The 26,337-nt window shown below is 38.4% G+C and overlaps 1 protein-coding gene and 1 pseudogene across 1 annotated transcript in view; one reads left to right on the top strand and one right to left on the bottom strand.

The window, feature by feature from the left end:
- AVEN (apoptosis and caspase activation inhibitor) overlaps positions 1-26,337 on the top strand; it is a 195,029-nt gene that overhangs the window by 46,567 nt on the left and 122,125 nt on the right. The window lies entirely within an intron of this gene.
- Positions 281-10,779, bottom strand: LOC148776488 (lupus La protein homolog pseudogene; annotated as a pseudogene).

Below are 26,337 nucleotides of genomic sequence, written 5' to 3'. Positions count from 1 at the left end.
TATGTGTTTTATTAATTTTTGCTAATATATTCTCATATTACAAAGGCAACTTAGTGGAAAAACTTTTCTTTGATATTTGAATCATTTGAAGTAACACAAGCAGAACTATACATTAAAACAGTCTTTATTTGAACAACAGAAACAAAAAGGTTAAACCATAGAAGCAAAAAAGTCTTTTCCTTTCTTTTAGCTGGACACTGAATTGGGTCTAATTTGATTTTCTTTTTTTCCAAACCTCCAAAGATAGAAGCAGCTGAATACCTAGAATTTGTTTGCTACCCTACTGGTCTCCCGCACCATTGTGTTTTCTGTGTTTTGATGAAGGCTCTTTGTCTGTTTTTGCTGGTCCAGCTGCCTTGTTTTTTATCATGTACACCATCGCTATCAGTTTTCATTTCCTTGCTCTGAAACTGTACTTTTCTTTCGACAGATGCAGCCTATGCAGCTTTAATTCCTTTTCCTTTAAGTCTGTGACCTTTTGATTTCCATTTGTTGAGGGATTCTGGTTGATCCACCATGATTTTTTCAGGGCTGTGTTTTGTACCTCTCCTCATGCTCCTCCTCCCTCTCTTTTGTTCTTTAATTGGAGGTTACCATTATTGGCTTCTTCAGCCATATCTATTATTTCTATTGCTTTCTCATGAAATAGAATTATATCTCTCTTTTGCACCTTTGATAAAGTCTATCTACTTTATTTCCTTACAATTTGAGAAGAGGAAGTCTTGATCTTCTCTACAGGTCAGATCATCTAAGTCATCTGAAAAATTTCAGAAAACATCCAATCTTTTATTGTAGAGATTTCATTTCAGCATTTACAGCACTGTCTTTTTTCCTCTTGTTTAGGTCTTAATTTAGCTTATGATTTATTTTGCCTTCTTTCTCTCCTTTATTTTTTTTGAAAATTAATCTTCCTTGAAAAGCATTAGATGATGTATCTTTATACTTTTGGTCAGAGGTCTCTAAACTTCTTAGCAAAATCAGACACTACAATAGGAATTCTTAAATGCTTTGTAAATGTGTTTCTCATTTGAATATTTTGTGTTTGACCTTTACCTACTAATATTTCTCTAGTCACCACAGGTTGTGCCAGTTGAGAATTCTTTTATATAAGTGGATCTGTTTTTACATTATTTTTTATAGCTAACAGTCATCAGACATTTTATATTCATCAGAAGGAGTTTTACCTGGAGAGCTTCTGATTTTAGGTTTATCTGTATTTTCATGAGTTCTGACTTTGACTTTCTTGGTATTTCTATTATAAGTTTGTAGGCATTTTACCCTGGTGAATTTTATTATCTGCAGAGGTACCCAGCTTTCATCCAGTTTGATCTGTTCCTTAAAAAATCTATCTCATGGCAAATTAGAGTCATTCAAATAACACTTGGTTTGTTGACGGATTTTGGTCTCAGAGCAGCCATTTCTTTACCAGCACCATTTTCGGCTCTTGTGGCTATTTTCCTGAGCCTAGTCCTTCAGAGCTTAGCTGCAGGGTCCACTAGCAGAGACCACAGTGTCTCAAGTTCATTTTATGAACCGAATGTTTGCCTACACTGTTAGATAAATTATTCTTACTGGAAATCTTAATGAGAGCACATTATTGAATCTTTTTGGACTTTACTTGTATTCCAGATACTGTTCTGGTTGATAAATGTCTAACTGTCTGCATCATCAAATCTGCGTGTTACATTCTAACAGCATCTGGCATGTTCCTTTCGACTCTCCTGTCTACCCTGTCAGTCTCTTTGTTCTTGGGGACTGATACTTCCCTTTAAAAACTTACCCTCATATAAAGGAGGCATTTGGAAAACAGAGCAAATAAATGCTCATGATCAATGTCATAACTAAGTGGAAGTTGATAAGTTTCTTTACTTGCTCTCAAAAGAGAGATTTTAAGAGAATTATTTTGGTATCAGCCTTTAATGAAGGTCAGAGTAGAACCGCTTCTAATATAAAAGGCATGGAACATGAATTTAAAGCTAAGAGAAGGGCAGATATAACCACAGGATTGTGATAACAAAGTTCTCTGTTTCAGTAAGTGTACCTGAAGTGTCATATGTGTATTTTGGTTGTAGAATAGAAGTCCATTGGATTGATGGATGTCAGCTGAACTGTCGTGGTTCTGGTTGTTACTTATTAACTACATGCCCTAGAGGGAGTGAAAACTCTCGGAACTTCCTTTTTTATTTTTATTAAACTGTGAATTAGAAATAATACCTGCCTTGCTTTAATCCAGAATGGTTGCAGGGACCATGTAGAATTTTAGACTCTAAAGTGGTATAAAAAGCTAAGAATTGTTTTATAGGCAAAGACAAGCAAACTGTTGGAGTAGAATATATCGTATAAGTGTGATGGTTGAGAAAAGCTAGTTTCGTGTTTGAAGTCGGGCCGTTAACATAGGATCATCATTACAATAACAACATAATGCTGACACACAGAATGTAAAACACAGTGACCATTTGTTTTCTCTCTTATGGGATTTGTCGACCTCTTTCAGTCTCTACATCTACAAAGAGGACACAGGGAACTTGAAAGAGGATTAAAAATGGGAAAAACTGGATTTCTGATGAAAGGTTTATGATGCTAAGAAGTCTGAGAAGTGATTTAATAATTATGTCATATGTGTTCCAGGCCCTAAAGACAGTGGAAAAAAGCCAAATGTGCTCAGCTAAAATGTCAGGGAGATGGAAACTTATGTGTATTTTGTATATGAAATGTTAACTAGGCATGCAAGGGAGAGTTGTAGAATTGTTTTGATTGGAAATCTTTCAATATGGGTATGGTCTCATTTGACTGGAATGGATTCAACAGTGGTCCTTCCTGTTGCACAGGGACAGGCAAGGTGATTTATCAAGGAATATTATTGTACCTTTTAATTTTAAAAAATATTTTGGCTGCACCACAGGGCTTGCCAGGATATCAGTTCTCCAACCACGGATTGAACCTGGGCCATGACAGTGAAAGTGCTGAATCCTAACCACTAGACCATCAGGGAATTCCTAAGAAATTTTTTTTAACCCTATAATTTTGTTCTCCTGGCTTCTCTAAATTTTGTAAAGGTTCTATAGCATTTTACCCAAGTGCACTAAGTTAACACATCCAGCATTCTCAGAAGAGTTAGGCTTAAAATAAATAAGCAAGAGATGTATGTGTAAATGGATCCCTGTGGCCATTAGTGACCCTGTGACAGCAAATGACCTTAAGCTAACAAGCTGATGGAAATAAGTACTACTGTTTCCTGGATACCTACCAGGTGAAGGCTCTGTATAAGCTGTGATGCAAAGGCTCTTTTCAGTATCATTGATTCAGAACTGTTACTATAGGATAGATTTCATTATCTCTAGGTGTGTTGAAATTGTCTTAAAAAACAGTGTTAAATATGTACAGCATTCACGTGTAGCTGAACAAAGATTAAACTTATGCCTGGTTTCAGAATTGGTATCTTTCCCATTTGATACTGTCCATTAAAATCTACATATATATCATTACGATACACATTCTCTTATGTGTTTGTTTCTGCAAAAGGAAGCTTTATTGTTTACACTTGGTCTGCAGCTTGGGAGAGGGTTTGTGGCTGGTTAAGAAGTTGAAGGCAGAGACTCAGGCAGAAGTCCGGAGGCCAGGGAGCTGCAGCAGATCTTTAGAAGGTGCTGCCCCTGGAGGCTTCTAGTCATGCTTAAGGGTGAGCATTTCAAAGAGGTCTCACCCAGCCCTGCCTCAGGCTCGGCTGAGGATTTTGTCAGGTGGTTGTCCTTCTTGATGAACTTCATCTTGTGATCTAGGAAGCATTTCTCCAGGAAGTCAGGTGGGCATCTCTGTGGGCAGAACCCAGGGCTTGCAGATTCATAGCAAGACCTGATTCAGGGTTTCCTCTGGGCTCAAGATCTCTTCCTTGGCACCAAGGCTGTGACCTCACTCATCTTGAGGCAGCTTCTGCATGTCCCAGAAGAAGACTCAGCCACAGCCCTAATTTCGAATCTTCTAGAGATGTATGGCACCCTTGCGTTTTCCCAGTACCTCTGGCTGGCCACACTTTTGCAGTTGGAATGGAAGCCCAGAGAGAGAGATGTACAGGAAGCCCACAGATGCAGGTTGACCCAGGTGGGTGATTGCAGCTTTGACCTTTTTGGAATAATTCTTGTGGATCTGGGAGCTCATGGTTGATTGGGGACAAGGAGCCAACCACAAAACCTGGTATTAACTGTTGTTGGAAGCAAGGGGTGGCATGGAGATGGTCTTGGGGGCTGCAGCTGAAGAGGGGATTGGAGGAGCATCAGAGGCTGGAGAATGGGGGCAAATCTCGGGTCTGTCCCACCCAACACTGCTGAGGCAATAGACAGATCCAAGTACTGCCTAGTGCTATCAATTATTTTGTTGTTTTTTTAAAGTCAATATCATAAGTGAATTTGCTGGGAAAAAACTTCAAATGTACCTTTTCCAGTTGAAAGGTGACATAGAAGATTAGAACACATACAGGATACTGCAGTGTATATTCTTAGTGTATTGTCATACTTAAAGAGGATGGGAGGAATGCTTTCACGTGATTTGTTACATTGGTCTTAGCATTTTCAGTTACCTAAGAATGGAACTGATGCTGATGAAATATCAATATATACTGCTTAATTCACTTGCTGAGTGTGATGTGCATTCCACGAATAGTGAGGATGTCAACTTACTGCTTTTCATAATCTGTGGTGAGAATTACTTTTGGAAATAAAACCTGTATCTTACATGTTTCATTGGCACTTGTAAAAGGGACTTGATAGTCTCTTGGTCATTATTTATCATCCCTTAAATACTGCATCCTGTGTATTGTACATGGAGGGAAATATTTCATTTTTAATAATGATACTGCAAGCCTCTAAAATCTTGAAGTTTGAGAACTTTTTTTTCATCTATTCATCTATTATTTACTAGCGAAGTAGATAGTTTTTGTGGTTTCAGTGTTTCCCTTGAGAATCACAGGGTGTGATTTACTGCGCCAGTGGTCCATACATTTGGTACTACATTTTGTCTTCTTTTTAAGAACTGTAGCCTTGGGAAGATAGTCTTCAATGAAAAGCGACTTACTTTGTAGCCCTCCAACAAGTGAGGAAGGTGGTAAAGTTGCAGAATATCTTACATGTGGATTTATTTAATACTAAATGATATGAAGAACCATTTATTTGGCTTAAACAATAGAAATTTATTCTTTCAAAATTATGGAAGCTGGAAGTCCAAAATCAGCTTATCAGCAGGACTATATTCCCTCTGAGTGCTCTAGGAAAAAATAGGTCCATGTTTCTTCCAGATGTTCCTTGGCTTGTGGGAACATCACTCCAACCTCAGGTCCTGTCGTCCCTTAGTAGTGCTGTTAGTTGCCCAGTTGTGTCCTACTCTCTGCAATCCCATGGACTGTAGCCCACCAGGCTCCTCTGTCCATGGGATTCTCCAGGCACGAATACCGGAGTGAGTTGCTATTCCCTTTTCCAGGGGATCTTCTCAACCCAGGAATTGCACCCAGGTCTCCTGCATTGTAGGCAGATTCTTTACCATCTGAGCTACAGGGAAGCCTGCCATCTTCACTTAAGGCCCAATTACTTATTTTTGATATTTTAATTTTCTAATACTACTTAGATTTTTCAGAAGAGTTGCAATAATATCCTTCATCTAGCTTTCTCTGATGTTAAATAACATCTTAAACATAGTACCTTTATCAAAATTAAGAAAATCACATTGGTATACGACAGACTTCATTTTAATTCCCTGAGGCTTTAAGGAGAAAAAGAACATTTGCACAGCCTCAAAATATTTCCCCTCTTTTTTTCCCCCCACTGATGTTTTTCCTGTGTCTAAGGCAGGATGCCACGTTGCGTTTATTTATCTCCTTGGTCTCCTGTAGTTTGTAACAGTCTTCCAGTCTTTCCTGGACTTGATACTTTTGAAGAATAATGGTTAGGGATTTTGTAGCATGTTAAATTTGGGTTTTTCTGATGTTAACTCATGATCAGACTGAGGTTATGGATTTTGGGGGGAATACCACAGAGGCAATGTGCCTTTCTTATTGGCACATATGGTTCAGTGTATTTCTACTGATTGTGTTGATTCTGATCCCTTGATGAAGATGGTATTTGTCAGGTTTCTCCACTGTCAAATTACTTCCTACTCTCTGATCATTGAGTCCTACTCACTCCCCAGGGAACGGGAATTAAGCTTTACCTACTCAGGAGGAGTATCAACTTGTGGGCATATGTTAAAATAATGAAGTAAATAACATCTTGGGGGAAATATTTTGAGGCTGCGCAAATGTTCTTTTTCTCCTTAAAGCCTCAGGGGAACCAGTTTTCTCAGAATGAGGCTGAAAGTTGCCTGGGAGAAGCAGGAATTCTGTAATACTAAATAGTTGACTTTTTCAATTTATTTATGCTTTATTGCAGAGCTATCTGTCGTATAAATGGTGTTGTTCTTGTGTCATCGATCTTTCTGTCAATTTCTTTGAAGAATGGAAGTATTTATATTCATTGAATGGGGTGAATGAGGGTACATCTGTTAAACAAGGTTAAAACATCAACAGTTGATTTTAATTTCTTCATTAATCAGTTACAAAATGCTTATTTATCTCTGAGCATGTGTTGGCTCCCAAGTAAGGTACATATGTATGTGTGTGTATATATAACCATATATAGAGGTAAGGCAGGCAGATTCTTTACCACTGAGCCACCTGGGAAACCCATATGTGTGTATATGTAATATATGTGTTTATATATGCATGTGTGTATGTGTGTGTGTGTATGAACAGCTTCATTCCAAAGGACATGTACGCATGTCTAAAATCCATTGGTCAGAAAGCTTCATTTAAAGGATAGACGTTGAATCACTGTGATGTATGCCGGAAACTAGCACAGCATTGTAAATGAACTGCAGTTTAAAGAAGACTTCGTTTAATGTTGAACTTCTTATGCAAGAGACAGGCATGGTGTCCCATGCAATTTGGAGGTGTCATCTTTCGAAAGCTGCCCTAGCAGAAGTTGACAGATGAGAAAGAGGCATGTTTCAGTGAGCCGGTATATACCACCTATGTGGCTGATCTTCCATGGAAGTGGGGGTAATCCTAGGGTAGACTTTGTTACCCCTGGGGTGCTGTCCAGACAGGGGCTGATCGAGAGAGATGCTGTGGTTAAGGTTGATAAGGTTAATTTTGATAAGGGGAAAAAATCATGACATATTGATGTATGATAAGCATTTATTTGTTACTGCTATTCTCAGCGTGAACTCCCAGATGTTCAAGCAGGTTTTAGAAAAGGCAGAGGCACCAGAGATCAAATTGCCAACATCCGCTGGATCATGGAGAAAGCAAGAGAGTTTCAGAAAAATATCTATTTCTGCTTCATTGACTATGCCAAAGCCTTTGACTGTGTGGATCACAATAAACTGTGGAACATTCTGAAAGAGATGGGAATCCCAGACCACCTGACCTGCCTCTTGAGAAACCTGTATGCAGGTCAGGAAGCAACAGTTAGAACCAGTCATGGAACAACAGACTGGTTCCAAATAGGAAAAGGTGTACGTCAAGGTTGTATATTGTCACCTTGCTTATTTAACTTATATGCAGAGTACATCATGAGGAACGCTGGGCTGGAAGAAGCACAAGCTGGAATCAAGATTGCTGGGAGAAATATCAATAACCTCAGATATGCAGATGACACTACCCTTATGGCAGAAAGTGAAGAGGAACTCAAAAGCCTCTTGATGAAAGTGAAAGAGGAGAGTGAAAAGGTTGGCTTGAAGCTCAACATTCAGAAAACAAAGATCATGGCATCTGGTCCCATCACTTCATGGGAAATAGATGGAAAAACAGTGGAAACAGTGTCAGACTTTGTTTTTTTGGGCTCCAAAATCACTGCAGATGTTGATTGCAGCCATGAAATTAAAAGACGCTTGCTCCTTGGAAGGAAAGTTATGACCAACCTTGATAGTATATTAAAAAGCAGAGACATTACTTTGCCGACCAAGGTCCGTCTAGTCAAGGCAATGGTTTTTCCCGTGGTCATGTATGGATGTGAGAGTTGGACTGTGAAGAAAGCTGATCGCCGAAGAATCGATGCTTTTGAACTGTGGTGTTGGAGAAGACTCTTGAGAGTCCCTTATACTGCAAGGAGATCCAACCAGTCCATTCTAAAGGAGATCAATCCTGGATGTTCATTGGAGGGACTGATGCTAAAGCTGAAACTCCAGTACTTTGGCCACCTCATGAGACGAGTTGACTCACTGGAAAAGACTCTGATGCTGGGAAAGGTTGGGGGCGGGAGGAGAAGGGGACGACGGAGAATGAGATGGCTGGATGGCATCACCGATTCTGTGGACATGAGTTTGAGTGCACTCCGGGAGTTGGTGATGGACAGGGAGGCCTGGCGTGCTGTGATTCATGGGGTCGCGGAGAGTCGGACACGACTGAGCGACTGAACTGAACTGACTGATTCTCAGCAGTCCCATAATCTGAATGCATTTTTGCTTAGATATATGAGTAAGAGAAAATTGGAATAGTAGTATTTGGTACGGTGCTAGATATGGGGAAGGACTTATAGCATTTAAAAAATTTGTAAGATCTTAAGAAAAATATGAACACGATTTGGCAGTGATGATTTAACAGCAGTCCATCCTATTGAATCTGACCATTAGACTGAAATTTGGTCTCTTAAACAGGTTACTGCTTTGCTCCAGAATAATTTTAGTGATGAGCTATTGTCAGAAATACTTTCATTTATTTTTTTCTTTGCAGAGCACAGCATTTCTCATTCTTGGTGTCATCAGAGTAGGGTTTGGGTAAGAAGGGGTACACTTGCAGGAATTTGCAATGGAGAAGGCAACATTGCTATGAAATGTATTGGGGCCATTTCATACTAACTTATGTTGAGTAACAATAACTGCCTTAATTTGAGGTCAAGGAGGTAGATGCGGTACGTGTCTGTGCGCTAAGTTGCTTCAGTTGTGTCTGACTCTTTGTGACCTCATGGACTGTAGCCTGCTAGGCTCCTCTGTCCATGGGATTTTGCAGGCAAGAATATTGGAGTGAGTTGCCATGCCTTCCTCCAGGGAATCTTCCCACCCAGGGATCAAACCTACGTCTCTTATGTCTCCTGCTTTGGCAGGCAGGTTCTTTAGCACTGGCACAATCCTGGGAGCCCTAGATAAGGTATACACATAAACAGATGTGTTAAAATAGTTATTTGTAGAGCACCTGGCTAGGTATTTTGTACTTTGTATACAATATTCTATTTAACTTCAAGATAACCCTACAGGATTAGTATTAGACCATTTTGCAGGTGTGGCGAATTAAACTGAAGAAGTTAATTTGCCTAATGTCACATAACTATTACATGATGGAACTGCAATGTAATTACCTATCAGCTTGATTCCAAAACCCGTCACTGTTCTTTATTGAACTCTTACCTTCTGACTCTGCGTTCAGGCCCTTTTTGGTGTATTGTATAGAAATCGAGTCATTTCATGATCTGGGAATAGTTATATTCTATGCCCCTGCCCCACCCCGTAATAAAATAAAAAAAGAAAAGGCAAAACAAAACTTTTAGCTACTTTAAAAAATTGCCTTGTTGGATAGCTTGGTGCTTTTTTATCTGGTCATGAGAATGGAAACATGGCTCTTTCTAAACATGGAAACCTGCTATTTGTTTCATTTATACTGAAAAATATGGGAAACTAAATAGGGATTTATTTCAACTGTCTGACTTATTATGACAGAAGTAGTCGAGCTTTGGTACGGAAATGTGTTTCTTGACTGCTGATAATTATCAACTCAAGCAAGAAGATAATTTTTGTTAACCCATGTGCTGTGTTTGTGTAAATGAAATTCATTTGATTCATTAGGAAAATTGACAAGACATCATTATTGTTAATATTTTTCACATTATCCTTTTGGATTTCTTATTTAGACATCTTACCATAATTTTGAGAGAAAATCCAAAGGGATTGTTGCCAGGGCTTAGAGGAGTCGTATAAAAAGTTGATTGTAATATTCACATAAACTGGTCTACTGTAACCTCAGTAAACCATTGAACATTTTTGCAACTTGGTGATCCCTGTTGTTAAGTGAGAGAGTACTTATTTGTAAAGCATTTCTGAATCCCAGGTTTGTCTTTTTTGAGTTTTGATTGGAAGCTGTTATGATGTCATTTTTAGGGTAGACGAGTTACCTTAATGAGAGCTGTATCTTTTCCCTTGGTCTTCCCTGGCGACTCACTGGTAAAGAGTCTGCCGGCAATGCAGGAGATGAGGGTTCTATCCCTGGGTCAGGAAAATCCCCTGGAGAAGGAAGTGACAACCCACTCCAGTATTCTTGCCTAGGAAATTTCATGGACAGAGGAGCCTGGCGGGCTACAGTACATGGGGTCACAAAAGAGTTAGATATGACTTCGTGACTAAACAACAGTCTTTCCCCTTACATTTTAAGTGAGAATGATATGGCACATTAGTAGTTTTCATCATATTCTTGATATTTTAATTTGCCTATGATGTAAATGGAATTTGAGAACAGCTTGTGGACTTGTCTATACCTCTGCTGAGAGCAGGAAGTAATTTTGGGGCTTTTTTTCTATATAGCTAATGATAAATAGGACACTTTGAGGGACACATTTTACCTTTACACCTCCGCCTCTTTTTTTCTGTGGCACTTTCTTTTCTTTCCCATTTAGGTACTTGCCCAAGGCTTTTAGGTACTCCTTTATGCTTTGCCTGCTCTCGAGGTACCTCTCCCAGGAAGCCCGTCCTTGCATATTTTATATTCATATTTTGTGTTCAGATCATATATGACCATTGGGCCGCATTTGGAGAAATAAGAGGGAGCGTTGCTTGAAAGGCAGTCCATTTGGAGCGTTCATGTGAGGGACCACGCTAGGACACTCTTACCCAAGAAAAACATCAGGTAAAGTGAAATCATTTTAGAGCAGGCTGCTGGGTGAGGTCTTGTCAAGTTAAGACGTTCTCTGTGCACTGGTACTTGAAAGGTAAGCTGCTAACAAAAGGATATTATTAAATCCGGTTGTGTAGGAGTATGCATGTCTGTCAGCTATGCAGTATAATTCCTAGAAAATTTGCTGTTTCTGATGTGACTTTAAAGCAATGGATCTTCATCTCTACCTGTTTGATTTTCTTGTGCCCCATCTCTACTGTGTCTGGTTGCTATGAGCCATACTAGTTTACTAGGGATCATTAAAAATAATAGTACTAATTCAACCAGAATATCATGAGCCTTTGCCCCTATTATTCTATGCTCTTTGATTTTAAGCATTAAAAAAAAAATAGTGAAAAAGTAAGTTGTTTGTTTTGAAACCCAGAGAATGGAGATTTAAGAACTACCATTACACAATATTTTCAAGTATATAAACTTTCCAAACATTCATATAGGATGAAAAAGAAACTTGGGATACCATATAAGCCAAAAACGTCCCATCTAGTGTCTGATTTTTGGCTGTCTTGTTCTGCTGCCCCTTCTCTCTACTCCTGCCTGATACAAGCATGCATCTTTCTCCTATGTCAGTTTTCCATGTTTGCTTTCATTAGACCTGGGACTTCAGGGTGAAGGTGACTATTACTAATACCTGGTTTCCATGTTTGTGATTTATATCCTCCTCATGTTTCTTGGGTGTAGGAACTGTAGGAAAGGAAAAAAACTGAGACTGATTTCTGTTTTTCTCAGATCCTTTAAGGACCGATTTGTACAGTTTAATTTTCACTTTTTTCCCCATTTTTAAAAATGTATTTCTTTCCCTTTAAAAAAAATTCATGAGCGCTCGCCTCTGTCTGCAATAGATTTACCATATTCTAGTACTACAATGTGTTCTGAGGTTGTTCAGGAAATAGTAATAATACATAAGAGCCACTTTGATCAAAAGGACCAATCTATCTATATCGGATCTCTGCCTCGAGAGAGATTTTCTTCTCTCATCATCTTCTCTGATCCCCCATTTTTCTGGACCAGCTCATTTGTAGTTTTAAACAGGAGCAGTGAATTTTCAAAGTCTTTCTGATTGAAGCCTGGCTGCTTTAACAGAGAGGACTTACTTACCTGAAGATTTTATTATTGGAAACTTAGAGTTTAATATGTGATTCTCCATTCATGGAGATAGAGTTTCAAGGTTCAAAACCTCACAGAGTTATAGGGGCATAAAAGGAAAATATGCATGGACCATCCTTTCTTTCAAAATGTCCTTGAGGAGAGAGAACACGTGCATTGTGCTGGGTGAAGGCACTCGGCTGGGATACAGCAGCATGACTCTTTAAGTATGCTGTCAGAGCCTCCTAATGAGAGACAGAGTGAATGTATAAAATTGAAACCTATTGTGATGTATGGTATTGATCTGCTAGTGGATAAAGGCAGGTGAGGAAGGGAGGGTTTGTCTGAAACTGTCTCATCTCCAGCATTTGTTGATATGTTGCATCAGATCTTTCTATGATAACAGTGTATGAGAAACAGTATTTTTTTAAATTTAATCTTTATATTTGAGCATAGTTGATTCACAGTGTTGTATTAGTTCCGTGTGTACAGCAAAGTGATTCTGTTATACATATATCTGTTCTTTTTCAGATTCTTTTCACATAGAGATTATTACAAAATACTGAGTAGAGTTCCCTGTGCTATACAGTAGGTCCTGTTGATTGTCTATTTAATATATAGTAGTGTGTATATCGGAGAAGGCAATGGCGAGCCACTCCAGTACTATTGCCTGGAAAATCCCATGGATGGAGGAGCCTGGTGGGCTGCAGTCCGTGGGGTCGCTAAGGGTTGGACACGACTGAGCGACTTCACTTTCACGTTTCACTTTCACACATTGGAGAAGGAAATGGCAACCCACTCCAGTGTTCTTGCCTGGAGAATCCCAGGGACGGGGGAGCCTGGTGGGCTTCCGTCTATGGGGTCACACAGAGTTGGACACGACTGAAGTGACTTAGCAGCAGCAGCAGTGTTTATATGTTAATCTCAAACTCCTAATTTATCCCACCCTCCACCTTTCCGCTTGAGAAACAGTATTTTTTAAGAGGTGAGAGTATTCAAGCTCACTCCCAATTGTTATCCTGAAGGCAGGCTTCCTTGTCTCCCTGTAAGAAGTCTAGCCTTTATATTCCCTTTAAATGTTATTGTTGCGGTTTTTGTTTTATTTTCTTTCTAAAAAGGAGAGTGTCTTGATTTTTGTTCAAGTGAGGAGATGTGTATTTTCAATCTTCCTACCTCTGTGGTACCAGCTTGAGCCAAAACTGCATTTTTTAAAAAAAACACAGTATTAACCTTACCATACCTAGTTTATGCCTTTGTGACCATAAGTTGAGGTCATCTTCTTTCTACATAAGAAATCACTGTTGAGAGTCGGTTTCCTTCCCAGGGACCCTGTAATATTGATTATTTTACTCCTACCCAGGATATTACTGCACCACAGGAAACTGACACAGTGGGGAGGTAAAAGAAACTAGCCTATGATTCTGTTGTCTAGGACATTTATTTCAGAAGTTCAGCTAGTCGTCTGAGATAGGAAGGGTACAATAAATTTAGAAAAAAAATCTTTGTCTCTGCCTTGGTATTTACAGTTATTCAAAATGTTGTAATGAAGATAGTTCTGTAATAACTAGTTAAGTATCCTTCTGATACTTGAAAACCTAAATAAAGATGTCGAATTATAACTAGCTCCTAATAGGCTTATCTTAGAGAAAACAGTTGTATTGCCAGCTGGAGTTTTTGTTCACAGACCTATTTAAGAAGGGAACATAAGATATGATGCAAAGATGGCAAAAATTCATACTTTTTAAGGCTGGGTGGTAAGCACATGGGTACTGGCCGTCTGCTTGAAGTAATTCAAAGTAAAATATTAAAAACAGAATATCAAGAAAATATTTCAAAGTATTTTAAAACATTTTAGGGAGGAAGAAGACATTGCTCATGAAAAAGATTAGCTTCAAATAGAAATCATTTGAGATTTTGGAATAATAGTTGTGAGAATTCCTTAGTAAACAGGAAATAGTGCTGGAGATTGTCAGTGAATGGAAATAAATAAATTATTACATAACCATTGTGTCACCATAGTTGAAACATGTTTTGGAGGGATGGAAAATGATATTTCCTCTTGGAAAAAAAGAGGTTGCTCTTATCCATTCTGTCCTGCTAGATAAAACATTTCCTTATGTATTGTTTGTAGTTTAAATACTTAAGCCCTATGTCACTCCCAAAGTAAATTACAGAACCCACAAACCTGGAATCAACTGAAGGCAACTAAAATGTCTGGCACAACGTTATAAATGAAAGAATATTATAAAGGAAGCTTCTTGGATTTCCAACAATTCATTGCTTTTTACTCCTTTTGTGACAAATTATCACTCTTTGATTTCCGTGCCTTACTTCTTGATTGCAAATGATACAATTTTCTGAGATTTTCGAGATTTTGTGAATTTTATTTACTTCTGGGATATCCTAGTCCCAATTACAGATGTTTAGTCCTTGTTTATCAACTTGTAATTTGACTCCTTGTTCTTGGTTGCTTGATCACTGTTGAGACAACAGAATAATTGAGCAGCAGTCTGCATGTCTAGCCAGCACTGTTTCGCAACACGTGCCTGTTTGGGCTGGCAAAAGCTGGGGCTTGACGTAACTCATTCCAGGAATTTTAGATAAAAGTGTTCAGCATTCGGCAGTCTCTATATGGGTTCAGCTATGTGTATTAAAATAGGGAGGAATGCTTTTGTGGATCCTCTAGATGGCAGAACAAATACAGCAAATACACCTCAGGAGCCCTTCCAAGAAGTGTGGGCAGGGGAGAGCAAGGAGAAATGGGGGACAGAGGGGACTTTCTAGCTAACAGAGCTCCAGGCTTCCTATCTCAACCCAGCAAGGGAAAATCTGCTTTCATATCAGAGATCTTGTTTGAAAGAATGCAACACTGCTAAAAAATGATGGGATAAAGTGAAAAACCTCAAGCTGTGCACACTAACACCAAACCACAGATTTCCTTGAGGACTAACGGATGCATCTGCCTGGTTATCCTGCACATCTCTAGAGACTGTGGCTGACTCCATCCCAACACATTTGCTGATGAATTTTGAGTGATGCTGGCCTGCTTCCACACTCTTCTTATCTTAATTTCTATCAGAGAGGATCAGGTGCAACATAGATTTCAGCCTTTGTCCCTACTTTGAACGAGATCACCATTATTGGCATAGATTTAACAGATAGATGACAGTGGCTCTCAAACTCAGAAGACTTAGATACCTATATAGATGCATTCCTCACAAAGAGCACAGAATAAATGTAAGATTTGTAGGTATGCCACTTCCGCTGACTGTAGTACTGCTTTAATTTCTTTTGCAAAATGCTTATCCCAATTCTTCTATAATCACCTTTTAATATTAAGGTCAGTTCTTGGTCCCTTTGGACTGTTGATGAAATCCTGGACCATAATATGGTATGACAGGTGTGATTGTTGGCTAGACACTGCAAGGAAATCAAACTAATAAATCATAAAAGAAGTCAGTCCTGAATAGTCATTAGAAGGACTGATGCTGAAGCTGAAACTCCAGTACTTTGGCCACCTTATGCGAAGAACTGACTCATTGGAAAAGACCCTGATGCTGGGAGAGATTGAAGGCAGGAGAAGGGGACAACAAAGGATGAGATGGTTGGATGGCATCACCGACTCAATGGACATGAGGTTGAGTGAACTCCGGGAGTTGGTGATGGACAGGGAAGCCTGGCGTTTGCAGTCCATGGGGTCACAAAGAGTTAGACACGACTGAGCGACTGAACTGAACTGCTACATATATCTGTATATATATAAAGATAACTGAATTGGAAGCTGGCTTTGACTTTTGCTACTCAAAGAGCGTGTTATTCAATGCTACATTCCTATAATGATACTGAGCAAATAGGAAGCCCATGTGTTCTGACGATGACAACAGTGTGACATCACATTGTGAGTCTATAAAAGTGGTAATATTCAATCTGGATTATCAAGCTATTTCACTAATACCTTCAATAACATATGAAAAGTGGAGGATGACAGGATCTTCAAACAACTGTTGAGTAACATACTGGTGGTAATTAACCAGTTCATGGGACTGGAAGATTGCTTTAGGAATTCTCTAACACAGCGTCATTTTAAGCAAACCAAGTAACTATAGATGCGTCTTCAGGTTGGCCTCTAGGAATTCATGTAGTTGTTTTTTGCACATAATCCTTACATCGACTCTGAGTTTAGGAGGCTAAGACATAAGTGATATTTTGAATTACGGCTACTGCACCTAATCAGAGGATAAACTGCACATGTGTTCACTGTGGAAGGACTGGTGGTTCTGCTCTCTCCTTTGCAGCTAAAACTGCATAAAAGATAAAAAGAGGAGAGATGGCCTGTGTGTTTACATGTATGTAAGAGGCCCTCATTTTGTCTGCTTTGCTGAACTCTAACTCCCAAATTACTTTTATAATTCTTTTGCAAATTTTTGTTGAAGACTTTTATAGAACACAGTAGCTTTGTTTCCCTATTTATGAATTCATGTCTTCTTAAAAGAATTTCGCCAGCTTCCTTCTCACACCTCCATGTCCCAGTATTGTGTATGTGCCTAACACTAATTAATTATGTCACCAGGTCATTTTATAACCTATATTTAGGGGCTGTTTCTCATTCAGAGAGATTCTTTCCCATTTCGAGTGTATTGATAATTTTCGCCATTTCCTGAGCAGTGTCCATATCTGTTTGAACCCGGGTGGGGTTGGGTGTCCATCCCTCACTCTCCTGGTCCCTCTTTATCGCCTGGTTGCTCGCTGGCACTTCCTCCTCCCCTTTTATCATCATCTGTGAATTTTTATTAACATGATGTTTACTCCTTCTTTGAATTATTAATCAAATAAACTGTGAAATGGTACTTTTATCTCTAATGGTTGATACTGTAAAAGTGACACGTGCACGGCAAGCCTCTTTCCCTAACTTGGCTCCCGTCACGCGTCTCTGTTGAGTCTCTGTGACAGACGTGAAATGATGGTGCTCACATCTCTTGCAGCTCGTTTACACTGAAAGGATATAATTACTGGTTTGCTATCAAAGCCACTTCCCCAGCTCAGGTTGTGATGCCACAAACCAAAGACGATTCTCTCTCAGCAGGAAGAAGCCGGAGAGGAGATGAATCTCCATGATGAACCATCAGCCTTATTCAAACTTGGTCATTTCATGAAGAAAGATTAACCATGATAAGGAAGAAAGATACCAGCTAGTTGAAATACCCTGTTGAATTAAGCTTGAAAAACTTTTCCATGTTACTGGAATGAGGGAAATTCTTTCACAAATTCTAAGGAAAAATTGAGGAGTTATAATAATATAGATATCAGTAAATATCTATTGAATTAAAAATGTTATGTAGAACCAGTCCCTTTGCATTAAATGTCAACACTCCAAAATGACTTACAGTAACATTTCTAATTTTCTGTGCAAAATTATGCGGCTTGTATTTCAGACAAAGATAACATATCTAAAAAAAGTCAGCAAAGACACTAAATGGTTGTACTTTATTTTGACCTATACACTTACTTTTATACTTTCATGGTTTAAATAAAAAGTGTAGCTTTTGGATGATTTAAAAAGAGCAGAAGCTAAAAAAGCGGTGATAAATATCATTGCAAGGATATGGTAGCCAAAATATTTGCTCTATTTCTATGAAAGAATCCATTAATACACAATAATATTACTTTTATAATATACTTTTATAGCATATGTGCATAAAAACATCCTAAATTACAGAAACAGTCATTGAATACTTCCCAAGCATGTTCAAAAATCTCTTCAATTATTAAATCTATCAACACATGACATAAAAAGTCCCATAAACAAATCAAATCTTTAGGTATCAAACCAAATCTTCTAGCATAAAATCTCTTATCTGTTTGTACCACGGGATGCTAAAGGTGAAGCAGTTTTCACTTGAATCATTTGATAAATGATGTGTTAAAAATTAGCTAATGTTTTTATTCTTTACCTTTTCACATAAAATGAAGAAGAAACTATATATTGAAATAGTTTGAAATAAATCGTTTTTTGAAATGAGTTTTTTGAAAGCTGTTATTTAAATCTCAATAATCATTATTCAGAATGAGTTATAGAGAAACATCGATTTAGATGGGAAATAAAAATGAGGATTCATTGGGACTGATGCTAACCAGGCTAAAGGGGAGGTGGGTTTGTCTATCCATTTTCTTTAGAAGATAAACCATAGAAACAGAGTCCCCAGACTGGTGAGACATGGGTTTCTTTGTACCTTAGTGAGTAAATCCAGAAGACTTGAGGAATGGAATTTTATACTCTCTTCAGTTCTAATTATTGAAAGCAAATTGTTTGAGACTAATATTGTTACTGTCCTGTTTTTCTCTAAGTTAATTAAGCAATTCTTTAATTGGGTTAAAATATTTTTAACTTAAAAATATATGCATATTTTCAAAGCATGTCAGTTTACAAAACATATCATAATGAGGAAAAAGAAAAGAATTCTTAAGGGTTCAGGTGCGTCTCAGTGTAGTTAGAAAACAATAATTGTTTGTCAGTTAGGGTTGATATACAAAGTAAGCATTTTGAAATTTTTAAGTAAACATTCTTCTCAGCAATGAATTGGTACACTACATTATTATGCTTGTATCTGAATTGCTGCTTTCTGTTACTGGAAAATGGTGGGTGGGTTTCTATAATGAATACCAATGCAAAAGATTTAGGATATTTAAATTTATTTATAGACTGTCTTGAAGAGAGTGATGGGGTGATGTAATTTACTCTATCAACTAAAATTTGAAATAAGGAAAGCAGTGACGTGGAATAATTTCACATTTGACTGTACCAGGCAAGTACTGAATAATTACTTTAGATAAATTTCCTTATATATCAGAAGATCTCTTTAGTTGCTTTTGTTTTTTCTCTTCTGTCTTCTAAGATAATAGAAGCATATTATTTATAGGGCTTCTTTATGAAAAGATTAAACTTTGAACTTTTCCTATTGAAGTTAACTAATATGGTTGAACTTTTGCTAAAAATCTAAGGAACTCAAATTCTGACAAACCCTTTTCTTTTTTAAAACACAAGACAGTCTAAAAGTCTCATTATGGAGTGATTTCTTGGAAATTTCTAAAAGGCACTGTACCCTTTAAAATTCTTTGGTTTTGGTAGTTCTTTGCATTGTACAGTTTGGGCCATTTGATCTGAGTTAAAGCTTTTGAGGTATTAAGATATCAGACCTTTTTTTTTTTTTCTCTGTTGTTAAATCAAAAAAAGTCTTCTTTTATAAATGTTATGAAAATATGCCCAGAACCTTAGGATATTCTACTGAAGTGCTGTACCTTAGTTTACGAGAGATTGTTTTTCATGAGTGTGAATGAGAATGACATCACAGATGTGTGTGTGTGTGTTGGGGAGGGGGGTTTGCTAATGATAAAAATCAGTTATTGAGCTTTGTTCTTTTGCTTCAATAGAAATGACTTTAAAAACACACTATGTTTTCTTTGTTCTACCAAGTGCCCTGGGAAACAAGTTACATTTGAGTATGTTTGGTAAATAGCAGTTTGGAATGTCTCTTATGCCCTTATGTAGGGCTTTCTTTAGGCATTTTTTTCATGCTATTAAATATACCAAAATTGGGCTTTTAAAAATGAAGACAAAGATGGGACAAATTTATTGAAAAAATGAATGGAATTTTGGAGGATTTTCTTACCTAGTTATGGATGATTAGTTTATGCAGCATAAGTAAAAACAAACGTTTACCTCACAGGGCTTAAATGTGCACAGAGCTTAAGAGAGGATCACATGGAATTCAAATCTACCGGCTCATTCAGCAGCAGGCTTGCTTTCAGTGGTTGAGACGCAGTAATGTTATAAAATTAAATCTTACCTGGCAGTGGTTTGCTTGAAGCTCAGTCATTTGAACTCTGGCTGAAAATAGTAAGCTTCGATACCTGAAATGCCTTCTCTACTTGCTTTCGTGTTTTCTTTTGCCACCGTGTTTTCTTTCCTGCCGAGTCTCTGTATCTGTGTTCTTGGTAACCCTCTAGCTTTAGTTAGGATGGCATGCAGTAGATGAAGATTCCTTCTGGACAGGATGATATCCAGAAGGGTGAATTTTGCCTTTCTCTGATAACAGCCTTCGGTCTGACCACAGACAACTTGAGTGTTCAGAACTTATTAAAAATTAATCGACTGTTTCATCAACTGAAAAATCCTGAGTCTTTCTATACACATCTTACCTTCTGCAGAAGTTCTGTTCATATTTCAGAATTACACACGCTCCCGAATCAAGTTGCCTTAAAAAAATTGTCTGGATCAGAAGCATGGATGTTGTTCTCTTGCTTTCCATGTTTTTCCCTTTATCAACTTTTCAGTCCATGAGCTTCCTTTCTGCGGAGGATGGAGGGATTTCTTCTGTTCCTCTCGTGTTTCTGTAACACACAGTTCTGGTCCACTGTTCTGTGAGTAGTGAGGGGAAAAATCCAAAAGGAGGTACGGCTTTATCATAATCTCCGGACAGTGAGCACGCTTGGCATGAATGAAGAGCTGATATGAGCTATTCAAACCAGACAGCAAACTGATGGGCTGACGCTTTCATACCTAATAAACCCATTAATTACTTCTCCTGATGGGCAGCAGTATGCCCTGAAAGGAAAGAAGGAAGGAGCAGAGGATCACATTCGGTTAAATAGGTGCTCTCTGTTTGAGCAGCTTGTCATTGAGAAGTGCATCCAGGAAAAGCTGCAGCTTTGGAATGTGATCAGGTAGAGTGGGCAAGAGTTGTTTTGACAGACAGTTAAGTGACGTATTTTGGGAGGAAAAGAGAGCTGAGCACAGAGGTAGCTGGAATAAGTCTCCAAAATGCTTTTGAAAATATTCATTTTTCTTTTTTAGTCCTTTTGGTTGGAAGAAAGTAATTTGTGTTTTACCTCTGCATTATTTGCAAGGGTTTTGCTGAGCTATTTACTAATGATGTAGCTTTCCCTAAAGAAGGAAAATAATTTTTAAAGAGTCTTTGAGATAGAAAAGTGTATTGTGAGTTTAAAAAAATGATAGCAGTAAAAAGGCTGCTTTCTGTGAAAGATGTGTAAAAAAAAATTGTCAGCTGTATTCAGACATAAATCCGAGGGAAAGCAGAGAAAAAGCTGCTTTTTAAAATATGTATTTTTATGTTTTTACATATGTTTTAGGCACATGCATTTTGTTGCTTTGGAACAGAGCATCACTTGACATAAAAATTTAGCAGTTTTCCTTTTAAGATGTTCTTAAGTTAGATGGAATTTTGAGTTGTATAAATTAATAGATCTAAAATGTCAATTTCGTAATTTTTACTTCATTTTTAACATATCACAAGATTTTAAAAACTTTTTCCTACTTGTTCATAGAGTCCCTTTAGAAGAGTTTCTGGGCAATAGGATGCTTTCAAATATTTTTAAAGAATATTATGAAAATTTCAAACTTATACAAAACTATGAAAAATAATCTGAACTTCCATAAACCTACTACCCAGGTTCAATAATTATGAAGTTTTTTTGCCACATTAACACAGTGCAGGGGAGGAGATGGTAGGATAAACTGAGAGTAGTATTGACATATATACGCTGCTGCTGCTGCTGCTGCTGCTGCTGCTAAGTCACTTCAGTCGTGTCAGACTCTGTGTGACCCCATAGACGGAAGCCCACCAGGCTCCCCCGTCCCTGGGATTCTCCAGGCAAGAACACTGGAGTGGGTTGCCATGTCCTTCTCCAATGTGTGAAAGTGAAAAGTGAAAGTGAAGTCGCTCAGTCGTGTCCGACCTTTAGCGACCCCACGGACTGCAGCCTACCAGGCTCCTCCATCCATGGGATTTTCTAGGCAAGAGTACTGGAGTGGCTTGCCATTGCCTTCTCCGATATATACGCTACCATGTGTAAAATAAATAACTAGTGGGAAGCTGCTGCAAAGCACAGGGAGCTCAGCTCGGTGCTCTTTGATGACCTAGAGGGTGGGATGGGTAGTGCGGGAGTGGGAGGCTAAGAGAGAGGGTAGATATGTATACATATAGCTGATTCACGTTGTCATACAGCAGAAAATAACACAATATGTAAAGCAATTATAGTTCAGGTAAAAAAAATTAAAAAAAATATTTTTGCCACATTAGCTTTATTTAGCTTTTTTCTTTTCCTTAGCTGAGGTATTTTAAAGTAAATCTTGTTTCATCCCTGTGTACTTTAGTATATATAAGTTATATATGCATGACCCCTGCCAACTAGTTTATTTCAAGTCTGTTCTTTCTTGGTCACTCATTTTATGATCCAATATCTCTCATTCATTTGTCAGGAAATTCTTTCTTATATCGAACCCAGGTCCGTGCTGGTAACGTAAGGTTGTTTTCCCCAGTTTTGTCTACAGAGAAGGCAAAAGATACAGTTTATGGAAATTTTCCACTTTGGGACTTTCCGTAAACAGTAGGTATATTTTAAAGTGTGAACACTTTCTCACATGACCACTGTGCCATTATCATACTTAATAATAATTAACAATAATTAGCAAAGTAGGACTTGTTAATAATTGTTCAGGGTCATATAATATCCAGTGCCAAAGAATTGATACTTTCCAACTGTGGTGCTGGGGAAGACTCTTGAGAGTCCTTTGGACTGCAAGGAGATCAAACCTGTCAATCCTAAATGAAATCAACCCTGAATATTCATTGGAAGGACTGATTCTGAAACCGAAGCTCCAATACTTGGGCCACCTGATGCAAAGAGCCAACTCATTGGGAAAGACCCTGATGCTGGGAAAGATTGAAGGAGGGAGGAGAAGGAGATGACAGAGGTTGAGATGGTTGGATGGCATCACCGACTCAATGGACATGAGTTTGAGCAAACTCAGGAAGATAGTGAAGGACAGGGAAGCCTGGTGTGCTGTAGTCCATGGCGTTGCAAGGAGTCAGACATGACTTACCGATTGAACAACAATATGCAGCCTGTTTAAAATGTCTCATGTCTCAGAAACTCTTTCCATAGATTCATTTTTTTAAAAAAATTAGGATCTAGATATAGACCACACATTAGTTGTTAAGCATTAGAATTTTAAGCACTGTTAGATGATCCCATTTGAGAAGGAAATAAAATTTAGTTTTATTGTAGTGTTCTAGACACATTCATAATATGAATATCCATAGAAGAGAACATGTTTCTTGAATATTTTTCCATCTACCATTATACTAAGTCACTTCAGTCGTGTCCGACTCTGTGTGACCCCATAGACGGCAGCCCATCAGGCTCCCCCGTCCCTGGGATTCTCCAGGCAAGAACACTGGAGTAGATTGCCATTTCCTTCTCCAATGTGTGAAAGTGGAAAGTGAAAGTGAGGTCGCTCAGTCGTGTCCGACTCTTAGCGACCCCATGGACTGCAGCCTACCAGGCTCCTCCATCCATGGGATTTTCTAGGCAAGAGTACTGGAGTGGCTTGCCATTGCCTTCTCCAATCTAACATTATGCATGATACTAAAAAAGTAATATAATTTTGTATGGTAATGATTGGCCATTGGTTAGGTTCATTGCTTTCTGTAAGTTTTGGTTTTGACTTGTTCTGGAGTGTGTAGTTTAGGACTCTGCCCAAGGTATGGAGCCTACCTTTGGGGCTGGGCATATTCAATCAAATGCATTCCAGTTACTTTTGCTTTATTGCTGAGAAAGACCATCTTGCTTGTTTACTTTGTCAAACACAATAGAACATTGCTCTAATAAACACTTCAATTTAAAGCCATTGATTATTGAGCCACTTTCAGGAATTAAATGTGTCTTAAAGTTCTGTGATGATCTAAAAAGAGAGACATTGTGCACATGTGGGCAAATGACTGTAAACTGTGTAATTATATAACATCCATAAGATAACATAATTTTGCCAATTGTATGATTATTTCCCAGTAATACATTTTTTTTTCCTGTGAATTTTTATTTTCCAATTAGATTGAACTCCCAGTTCCTTTCTGAAAAAGTAGAGCATTTGGCTGCCTATTTAACTTTTCTAGGAGTGCAGTAATATGAGGTCGTCAAATAACTTGTGTGCTGTATTCTTTGCTGTTGAGATTTTTTTCTTCATTTTCATCCAGATTCTTTCTCTCCCTCTCCATCTTCCTGGTTGGCTGGATAAGTGAGAATGGGAAGGTGAAATATGGGGAGCCATTAAAAGGGCATGGATGGAAATTATACCCGGGTTCAGAGCCAGTGTAAGGACCGTGCGCCCCTGTCTCTGGAGGGCTGTAGAGCTCTGCTCTCCCAAGGTGTGCACCCCGGCTGTATCTCCTGTCACATGACTGTTTGGTCACTTTGTGTAGCATTTCTTCATATTCTGAAATTATCTTGTCCCTTAAATCTTGCTGGACAAGGAGTATATGTGTTTATTATCTACATATGTGAAAGCTTGCTAAGTCATTAATGACTGTGACCATTTTATGTACATAAACTGAGTAGAGAAAGATGAGTCAAAAAACTTCTGCTTTTTTGTAGGATGGACTTTCTGCTTCGAACTAAGGCTTTGTCTCTGTGAATACTATTGTTCAAAGATCTCATGGGTTGAGCAGTTGGTTGGGTGTATGGCTTATTCTCCCCACCCTCACAGGAAGTGGAGGGAAAGTCTCAGGGACTTTTATGTTCTCTTTGATGCACACGATAAAGCTCAGTTTTCCTTTGTTCAGGCATTTCAACTCCCATCTCCCATTTTGCAACCCCCTTTATTCTCTAAATTTACGTTAATCTAAACTCACCCATTTCTACTATAAAACTGAGTAAAGAACTTCAGATGTTTCCTGGTCTTTATAGATTTATAAAAGAGTTTCATGTATAATAAGATAAACGATTTTTCCCCACAAAGTTCTTTCTTGCAAAAATGTTTGGTCCATACCAAGAAGTATGCTCACAGATGTTTTTGAGTCTTTGCAAAATTATAAATGCTTTTATAAAGAAAAAGTAAAAGATAACCCCTTCTTTGGAGAAGGCAGTGGCAACACACTCCAGTACTCTTGCCTGGAAAAGCCAACGGACGGAGAAGCCTGGTGGGCTGCAGTCCTTGGGGTCGCTAAGAGTCGGACACGACTGGGCGACTTCACGTTCACTTATCCTTTCATTCATTGGAGAAGGAAATGGCAACCCACTCCAGTGTTCTTGCCTGGAGAATCCCAGGGACGGGGGAGCCTGGTGGGCTAACATCTCTGGGGTCGCACAGAGTCGGACACAACTGAAGTGACTTAGCAGCAGCAGCAGCAACCCCTTCTTTATGTTCTCCAGTCCTTAGACGTGTTTCAGATTTGTGTTTCAGAACTTCTTCTATGGAAACTACTTATTTTTAGGGCATTTAAAATATCTTTAATCTCAGTTGAATGTGATTATTTTCAGTTAATAAACAAAGAAAAAAGTTGCATTTTAAGAGTGTTCTGAAATCCCACAAGTTCTTTCTAAAATAAATATCCTTTTTTTTTCCAGTTGTTCTTATTAAAGACATCAAATCTTTGTTGGCCTACTTGGGTCATTCTGTATCACTTTCACCCATTAATTGTAAAAATTAACAAATGTTTGATTCCTTCCTAGTTACACGATACAACTCTATATTCTTTGTGTGTATAATACATCTACTTTTTGTAGCTTTGGAGCAGGCTGTTATCAATCCTGTTTTACAAAGGATGAAACTGAGATACAGAGAAGTTAAGTAACTTGCTCAATTTGACACAGCTAGTAATATGTTGAACTGTGGTACAAACCCAGTAAGATGCCCTAGTCAGTGTCGGGGGAGTGTGTAATTTCCTTGGTTCTGTCTCGCTGAAGCAAAGATTTGAAATGGTAGACCAGTGTTATAGCTCCATTTTATTTGGCAAGCAGAGGAAAATACATCCTCAAGGAATGAGGGAGGGCTGACCCAAAGGAAGAGCAGGATTCCATTCTGTCTCCCCTTTTTATGTGTTTTTTCTCCTTGCCCTGAGCCTGCCCTGTGTAAACTGGGCTAGCCAGGAGGGCTTTGTGTTTCACCTAAGGTTTTCACTCTGGTCCTCAGAGTTTCTTTTGTTCCATTTTTGCTTTTCCTTTTATCCACCAACATTTTCTTTTAGCCACCAACATTTTGGACTCCTTTTTCCTGTTCTAACTACCTAACATTAGGAAAAAGATAGTGGAGCCTTTTTCTTTATATGTGAGACTCCCAGTATAATTCTGAGAGTGGCATAATCAACGCTATCAAAATGAGGGCTGAAGTTTCTCTGAGATCCCAGATGATCCGGCAGATGACCCTAAGAGCTGGACTGTCGTTGAGAGGACAACAGATTTAATATAGAAGCCATGTTTCCTTTCTAGCTTCCATG

The sequence above is a fragment of the Moschus berezovskii genome, chromosome 9, assembly GCF_049115385.1.
Source record: "Moschus berezovskii isolate FMDL1 chromosome 9, NW_MosBer_1.0, whole genome shotgun sequence".
NCBI classification, from domain to species: domain Eukaryota; kingdom Metazoa; phylum Chordata; class Mammalia; order Artiodactyla; family Moschidae; genus Moschus; species Moschus berezovskii.
This window is presented reverse-complemented; position numbering and strand designations above follow the sequence as displayed.